Here is a 9,055-nt window from a genome sequence, read left to right on the forward strand (position 1 = left end):
GCGGGGGTGACGTTTTCTCTTCTCCGGTCTTATAAAAGAACCATACAGCCGCTATACCAGCAACTCCTACTAGTGCCCATGTTTTAATCGGATTTGAATTATTTATTAATTTTGCTTTGCGCGCCAGCCCTCCCTTTCTTCCTGCAGCTATTTTTTTGGGGTTCTTAGTAACTCTAGCTTGTTTTTGTGTTTGTGGTGCATTCACATTCTCATTCACTGGTGGTTCCTCATTCACTTGTGGTGCATCCTCATTCACTTGTGGTTCCGTTTCCGCAATCTGTTGTGGTTGCGCAATCTGTTGTGGTGTCACCTGTTGTGTCTCCATTATTATTAAGTGGGCACGTATGTTTAAATTGACAATACCTAGCCGTTATTAAAGCTGTGGTGAACGGAGCTAAGAACATTCCGAATCTATGATAAAACTCACAGCTCACTGAGCTTATAGCGTGTTCGATGAATGGGTCTTTCTCTAGAGATTCGCATAAATACATGCGATGTTCTGCCGGGATGGGGAGAAACGTACTAGCTACGACTGTGTATAGTTGTAATATAGACGACCCTATAGTTTTAGTCATGGTAGCTCCCAGTCTAGACTCGTAATGCGCGTACAGTTTTTTAATCTCTTCGTCGGTCATGTTATCAATTTTTTCGATGGTATAATTTTCTCCCAAATATTGGGAACATTTTCCACCGGCTACCAAAGCCGCGAGTCTTTCTCTATGTTTATCTAAAGATTTATCTACATCAGATTCTTTGAGCATTTGTTCGATGAGTTCGTCGCATTCCATAATGTAATACCTAAGGAGATATTTAAGTCTAACATAATATAATATGACATATCCAATACATCCCGTAATAATGAACTGTTGCGAAAGAATGAGGATTTCGAACCACATTTTATGTAATATTAACCGCTAATGTTCAATTTGCTATATTTTGCTACATTTTGCTATAATTTTGCTATATTTTTGCTACATTTTGCTAAGCAATTGCATAAGCAGCTGGTTGATCGGTTTTTAATACGAGTTTACAGTGCTTCGTTGCAGCTAACACTTTTCTGACTTTGTCACGTTCATTCTTGGTATAAATGACGTCATTTTCGCGTAAACATTCCTCGAATGAATCTCGATCTTTGCAATGAAACAGCGCTACCCATTTGGTCTGCTCTCTGAGATCTTTCAGGACAGAGTTGTATTTTTGAGTAAGTACCCAAACGCTATGTTGAGTATGCCGTCCGGAGAATGCTAAATACGAAAGCATATCTTTCTTTTTTGTTAATTCTTTACTCGCGCTGCAGTCGTCTATTACGAAAAGGTTTGATTCTCCTTTGTATTTTTCGTGACATACTCGGAGACAGTCTTGTAAACGATCGCCCGGATCGACTCTGTGTATTCCGTCGTCATTCATTACCCAATCTCTCGATAAGTATGTTTTATTAACGCTTATAGTCGGGCACAGAATAATAATATGATCGAAAACGTCCCGATAATGACTTTCTAAAATATCTAGAATAAAGGCTGTTTTTCCGCAGCCCGTTTGCCCGCATATGATAGCGCAGTGCGGATCTTTAGGTAAAAGATTATCAATAGATTGCTTGCACGAATCTCCCATTTTGTATATTAAGTTGCGCATCCATAATCACGTACAAATATATGTTTAATTTACCAGCTGATTCGAAGAGCTTCGTTATCTGTATGGTGACACCCTCGCTAGCATTTTCTATTCTCCTCCCACTGCCGTGTAATTGGTCATCGTCCGTTGTTCGCATGTCGAGCCATAGCGCGTACTTCGAGGTGAGGTATTCACCCATCGATACACTCCCGAGAGACAGATCTTTCACGACCGCGTTAACTTCCGGAGAGCGTTTTATAGAAGGAAGTTTTTTAATCTCATCCCACTGGTGATACGATAGCATTCCTTGGCTATATAGTTGATTAGGAACGCCCTCGATAGTCAATTCTACTTTTGTAATCTTGGGATTGTAGAACTTCTCGGTATTTCTTTTAAACGCATCGGAGGGGTCCTCGAACAACATTAAAATACCCTTCAACGACCTCGTGGGGACGTTTAGATTGATATTCCACATCGTATCTTTTTTGTCCCTCGTGATCTTTCGGTGTCGCAGCACGCGATCGTACAAAATGGCTAAACTTCCCGAATACTGGTTACGAATTTGTCTTGCTAATTCGGGATCCGTTATCATATCGTACTCGAGCGAGATATTGTCAATGGAATAGCTAGCTTCTTCGGCAGATCTGATTACTCTACCGTAGTCGTTAAAAGTGAGTTCGTATTCTAACCTATCGCCTAGGGATGCTTGATAAAAGGGCATGTGGGAATCTAGTAATTCAAAGTCTAGGGGAATATAGAATCTGTTACCTAATGCGTCGGCAACGGCCTTATCTTTTTCGTTGGTACCATCACCATTAGAAGCATCTACGCGCAGTCTCAATGTGTTCTTATTACAAATACCTTGGTACTGTAAGTTTTCCCGCTCTTTATCCGTTCTCCAGAGATCCATGTAACAATAGTATACATCGCTATCGTCGATACTCAAAACCTCATTACCGCTAATTTTAATGGCGATTTTCTTAACAATAGCACGACCTAAGTTCTGAACCGGCTCCCTGTTAACGTCGGTAGAATTCAAAACAATCGTAAATGCTAGTCGGACAGTTCCCGGAACTAACACATCGTGTGCGCCGAGATTAGGAAAGCGAACCAGAAGCGTTTGATTCTGATCGATGGTACTAGGGTTATTAGTTATAGTAACAGACTGACGAATTGCTTTGACCCCTAATGGATCTCGAAGTCTGCGTTGTGGGTTTAACTTGCGTCCGTATTGCGAAGACATTGTTATATTGAAAACATGTACCCTATGTTTAATATAAAAATGACTAATTTTGAACATAATGACTTTGATCTAGATAACATAACTGATACTAGTACCATCGAAGAGGGTACTGATGAAACCAGCTTTATGATCCCAACTGTAAATGATGAACTTTTACAATCAGCCGTTGATGATTATTACGATGCATTAAAAGAAGATAAAAATTATGTTATCCCAATAGGTCGGGACTATTCAAAGTTTATGCTAGATAGTAAAGGAACATTGCGAGTGCGTGACTCTCCGCATATTGAGCTTATGCATTATAGTACTCGTAAGCCCCTAGCCTTGTCTACTATAGCCGGCAGACATAGCCGCGAGTTTGTTCGCGATAAATTAGGTTTTGTAGAATATGGACGACTTCCCGCGAAGACTACTAAGGCTCTTCAGACTATGAGGAAAGAACTCGTTAATACAGATGATTTGGAAGCAGCCTCGATGGTGGCCTCGAACGGACTCGGAGAAATCTTAGATACCTACTACGATAATTCAACATTACAGGTACCACATTCGGAGTTCAGTATTAGGGAATTACGAGGTCTTGACAAGGCAATGCAAACTATGCGGGGAGAACTCATCAATAATATAGCCAAGCTATCCGAAATCGACAAACATATAGCTCAAGAGAAAACAAAACTCGAACAGGCGGGCGATGAATTCAGTAGACGTCGCGTTGCTGAAAGATTGCGTAACCTAGAAGAGGAAAGATTGGCCCGCCTCGAAGCAGCTTCCAGTAATAGAAAGGCACTTCGTTCGCAAATCAGTCGTATTCGAGAAACTATCGATCAAGTCCTCAACGATGATACTACACTGACCGATAAAATTAAAACATTGTTCAGAGAACAGGGAATAACAATTGCCAGTATTTTAACCGCGTTGGGATTTATCATATCGACTTTGACTCTCTCGTTAACAGGTGGTAGTGCAGGTGGAGGCGGATCACCGCCTAACGATAAAAACGGTATAAGAGAGTGGATAAAAAAGCATTTAAAAGCATTAGGTTCAGCACTGGGAAAGCTAGCTGAGAAAGCCGCGGCCGCACTTCCCGGTATAATAGGGAGTGTTGTTTTCTGGCTATTGAATTTATTAGCTAAGACCACCACTTGGCTTAGTCAAAACTTGTGGGGGTTGATCGTAGCAATTGCAGGGCTGTTGTACGTATTCGCTAAAGACTATTTAACCACCAAATCATGAGTAAGCCAACCGAGACTCCACCCACTACCAGCGCTGTTTTTTCATCGATATGTTGTTGATTTTTAGCCGTAATATGCGGTGACACTTGTGCATCAGTAGATGTTTGTGCATTAAAAGATGTTTGCGGTTTGACTATTCCCTTTTCGCCCGTGATCGTTTGCGTTATTAATTCGACATTCATATCTGAATTTATACCTGGTTTTTGTTGATCGGTAGCGATAACAATTTTATTATTATAGCCTATCACTTGACCGATCTTAAGTTCCATATTACTCGGAGACATGTATAGTCCCGGCGCATAAACAAAGTCCACTTTGGATTGAGCGTACTGTAATGCATCTTGAAAACGCTTTATACACGATGGTATGTCAACTGGTGAATTAATGGCGTCCTCCACGTTTGAGACAAACTGTTTTTGCGCATCGAGCGCTGTCCCAGAACCGATAATGGACGTTCGTGTTTGCGATTGCGCTCCGAGAATTGCCCATACATAAGTTCTTATCGATTCATTAACTCTTACAAATCCTGGATTAGTAAAATTATTTTCCGTTTTATCATTAAGAAATTCATTCCAAGCGTTTGCGGTATCGTTCATTTGTATAAATTTTGTAACAATGTAAATTAAACCACTCTTAAAACTCATAATATCCCCTCTCCAATCATTACTATAAAGTTCCCAGCCATGATACCAATGACCGACTTTATACCGATAATCATACATTCTTGAGTAAAGTTTGCTGGCCTGCCGCAACTTATAAAAATTAAGACCAGGTTTATGAAGTTCTCTATATACATAATCGCTTTCTTCTTTGACGGATTTATTTTCCTCTGTGTAAGGAACACCTAGACCATGGTTTGCTCCTTTAATACGCCAATCTTTACTCGTAGAAACATTAAATTCCTGACAAATACGCTCATACGCGGACCTATCATAATTATTATTTGTGGAATTCCACGCTCGATCCTGCGGTAATGGAGCACTAATTTCTTTAAGTATACGTCTAATCTGATAGTACACATGAAATGACATAACAGACTTATTCAGTTCAAATCCTGGAGCGTAAAGAGATACGCCACATCCCGTTGTGGCACACCATATGGCAAAGTTTAACTGATTCTGCCAAAATTGCATCGGATTGTGAAACCAATCGTGCACCATTTTATCGCTAATTGCCGTGACTCTGTATTTTTCAAAGATATCGGGGAATTTAACTAAAAATTCAGCACCAGAGGCAGTTACTATAATCGATTGATTAGTAATGTAAGTTGATTTCATATTTAAGTTATGATATAGTATCATTGTATATTTAATATGTATGTTACACTCCCGGGAATAACAAATGGTCAGTCTATTGAACTGCTTCATACAATTGATAACTCGGATGGACAACTCGAAGTAGCTCTATGCGATGTAACATATTACCCGCGGTGGACCAATATAAATGCTACGAGAGGAAATAATAAGATAAGGTTAATTGAAAACAAAAATGTTGTTAGAGGCAACACTATTATACCTGATGGGTATTACAGCTTAAGCTCACTCAATGATGAAATTTTTAAGCCTAATTCCATTAGGCTCACACAAAATGAGGCGAATGGGATAATGAATATATACACTGAAGAAATAGGTATGATTATTGGTGAGAACTTAGGAATTACACTTGGATTTGGAGGGTCAGAAACATTACCACAAAACGCAAAAATTACTATATATGCATTACCCGATTTAGTCCCCTATAAAGAGTTGTGCATCCATCTTGATCAAATATGCACGACGGATAATATTCAACTAGAAAGTCCTTCAACTCTGCTCAGATCTGTTCCAGTGAAAAATGAAAAATACAATAGCGGTAGAACGGAATCTTTCTCGTCATTACAATATAAAAAATTAAAGCGGGGTATTATTTCAGACCTCAAAATTTCTGTATTAGATGTAAAACACCAACCTGTGCATGTAGGATACTTAAGTGTAACACTCCATATTATAAATAATGGCTGATTCCATATTTAAGTTATGATATAGTATCATTGTATATTTGATATGTATGTTACACTCCTGGGAATAACAAATGGCCAGTCTATTGAACTGCTTCATACAATCGATAACTCGGATGGACAACTCGAAGTAGCTCTATGCGATGTAACGTATTACCCGCGGTGGACCAATATAAGTGCTGCGAGAGGAAATAATGAGATAATATTAACACATGAAAGAGATAGAATTATTACTATACCTGATGGGTATTACAGCGTATGCTCACTCAATGATGAATTTTTTAAGCCTTATGGAGCTAGTCTAACACAAAATGAGGCGACTGGGAGACTGAAATTATCCCCTGGAGGAATGGGTGTAATTCCTTACAGGAACTTAAGAATTACAATTGGATTTGCAACCAATTATACTATAATAGTCGATTCATCAAATGAGGGAAATACATTACCCGATTTAGCTCCCTATAAAGAGCTGTGCATCCATCTTGATCAAATCAGCACGACGGATAATATTCAACAAGAAAGTCCTTCAACTCTACTCAGAAGTGTTCCAGTGAAAAATGAAAAATACAATAGCGGTAGAACGGAATCTTTCTCATCATTACAATATAAAAAATTAAAGCGGGGTATTATTTCAGACCTTAAAATTTCTGTATTAGATGTAAAACACCAACCTGTACATATAGGATACTTAAGTGTAACACTCCATATTAAAAATAATGGTTGATGCATCAGGCCCTGGAACGATAAGACAATGTAATACAATTGCGCTTTCCGATCTAGGAGACACGGAAGGATTCGGTAAACCCGGTACCAATGGTAAGTTATACGCTTTACACTTACACGATAATGTATACAAGCGGAAAGAAGTCACATTCGCGGGTAATCTAGAAGATTTAAGCGATGTCGACGTTAGTAGACTCCTTAAAACCACTCCGTACAATATTATTTACAACAGTGAGAATAAATGGACTATGGTTGAAGCAAACATCAAGTGGCTACTGAATATCGTCATTACCCCACCTTATGCGATGATGGGTAAGGGACATAATTTAACTAAGATAATAAATAGTGGCATCGTACTCGCGGCCTATATCCCGTCAAAACGAAAAAGTGTGTTAGTAACTCCCCTGCCAGAAAAACCAGGTCATATGTTATATAGTCGTCCGGCAATCCAAAATGTTAGTTTAAATTTGGTTACAGAATTCGATAATATTAAAGTTAACTTGAGTACAATACCTAATATTTCTACGCTTATTATTGAAGTCTTGTTCGGAGATGCACCTGTAGATGCCTTCGAAATATTACCAGGTCTATCGATTAAATGGCTCAAGAAACACGAGCGTCAACGTTGCAGTATTATTCATGTCGGTGCATCACCCGTTACATCCCTCGAGGGGGTTCAAATTATTAAAAGTGGTAGTATTTCTCTTTCTAAGATATTCTTGCCGTATAATATACATTTGATAAGGTTGATGTATACTCTCAAAACATTTAAGCAAGACCAATTAAAGACTATTATATATTCGTAATATACACTATGAGTTTATATCCAGCGCTCGATGAAATGAAGGAAACTGTTGATGGATTTCGATTACATCAAATAAGCGACATAAAACATCGAATAGAAAAGGATAGGGAGTTGAGACTTGGATTGTATAAAAAGTATCGCAGAGCCGTGAATGCTCTGGACGGAGTTGACACCGCTCTTGTAGTAGCTGGCATGGGACTCGGTGTAGCCGGTGTCGGTTTACTATCAACTATAATCGCCGCGCCTATCGTGCTCGGCATGGAAATAACCGCCGGAGTCTCGGGACTGGCAGGAATAGCCATAAAATTTATTTCTCGTAGGTTGCAAAAGAAAGCATTAAAACACGATAGTATTCGGATACTCGCAGAAGCAAAGTTGAACAGCATCGAGGATCATATTTCGACAGCAATGGCCGATTGTAAGATATCCGAGGATGAGTTTCGTTTAGTGCTGTCGGAACTCTCAAAATACAACGAAATGAAGCAGGAGATTCGATCAAAATCTCGTAAGACCAATGGTATTAGCGAAGACGATAAAAAAAAGTTCATAGAACAGGGGAGGCAACAAGCGCGTCAATTATTCCGTGCCAAAACCAAAGAACTGGTTGGAGATTAAAAATAAATTGCTTACTATCGTGTGATTACATTTAGACAAATGCTTACATAAATATATAATAATGGAAAAAACTATTAAATGGAGAGAATTACCACAAGGGTTTTATTATATCAGTGATGTCAAACCAACCAAATACGGTAATCAATTGTTTCTTATCAATTTACAAAAAGAGTGTAGTTATATAGTCTGGTCTCCTAGTAAAATGAACGAAGAACTTAATAAAAATGTTGAATATCACTTTATCGATAAAAATAATGAAGAATATTTTTATTACCATTTAGACTCATCTAAAGCAATGATTGGGCCCAGGTATTGGTGAGCTGGAGTCATGACTATCGTTGAATCGCATAGTCATTTTGACATAAAAAAATTCCACCTGTAGTAGCAGTATAGGTATATGAATCCTGCTCCAGTGGAAGTGGTCCAGAACCCCCATTACCTATAAAAATTTATATCATAGACTCCAGGTGGTGGTCTTTAACTTAATCTCATGACTATCGTTGAATCGCATAGTCATTTTGGCATAAAAAAATCCTCCTGTAGTGGTGGTATAGGTATATGAATCAAGCTCCAGTGGAAGTGGTCCAGAACCATCATTACCTATACTACTACAGCCCAAGGGCTCTCCTAAAGTAGTTACGGCCTCCCAAATTCAAACCATCATTATAAACAGAAATTGTATCAGGGGAGAACGTGTTTTCAGGGACAGAAGTCGGGCATTAGATGTTTTAGATGATATTGATTAGATTTCGCGATATCGATTCCTGAGACATGTCATCATTGAACTGGTGAATCGAGTTGATGAACAGCTGGCTCGACCGACTCAGTGTTCA

This window comes from Haliotis cracherodii, unplaced genomic scaffold (assembly GCF_022045235.1).
Source record: "Haliotis cracherodii isolate W230 unplaced genomic scaffold, xgHalCrac1.p SCAF_13, whole genome shotgun sequence".
Classification (NCBI taxonomy): Eukaryota; Metazoa; Mollusca; class Gastropoda; order Lepetellida; family Haliotidae; genus Haliotis; species Haliotis cracherodii.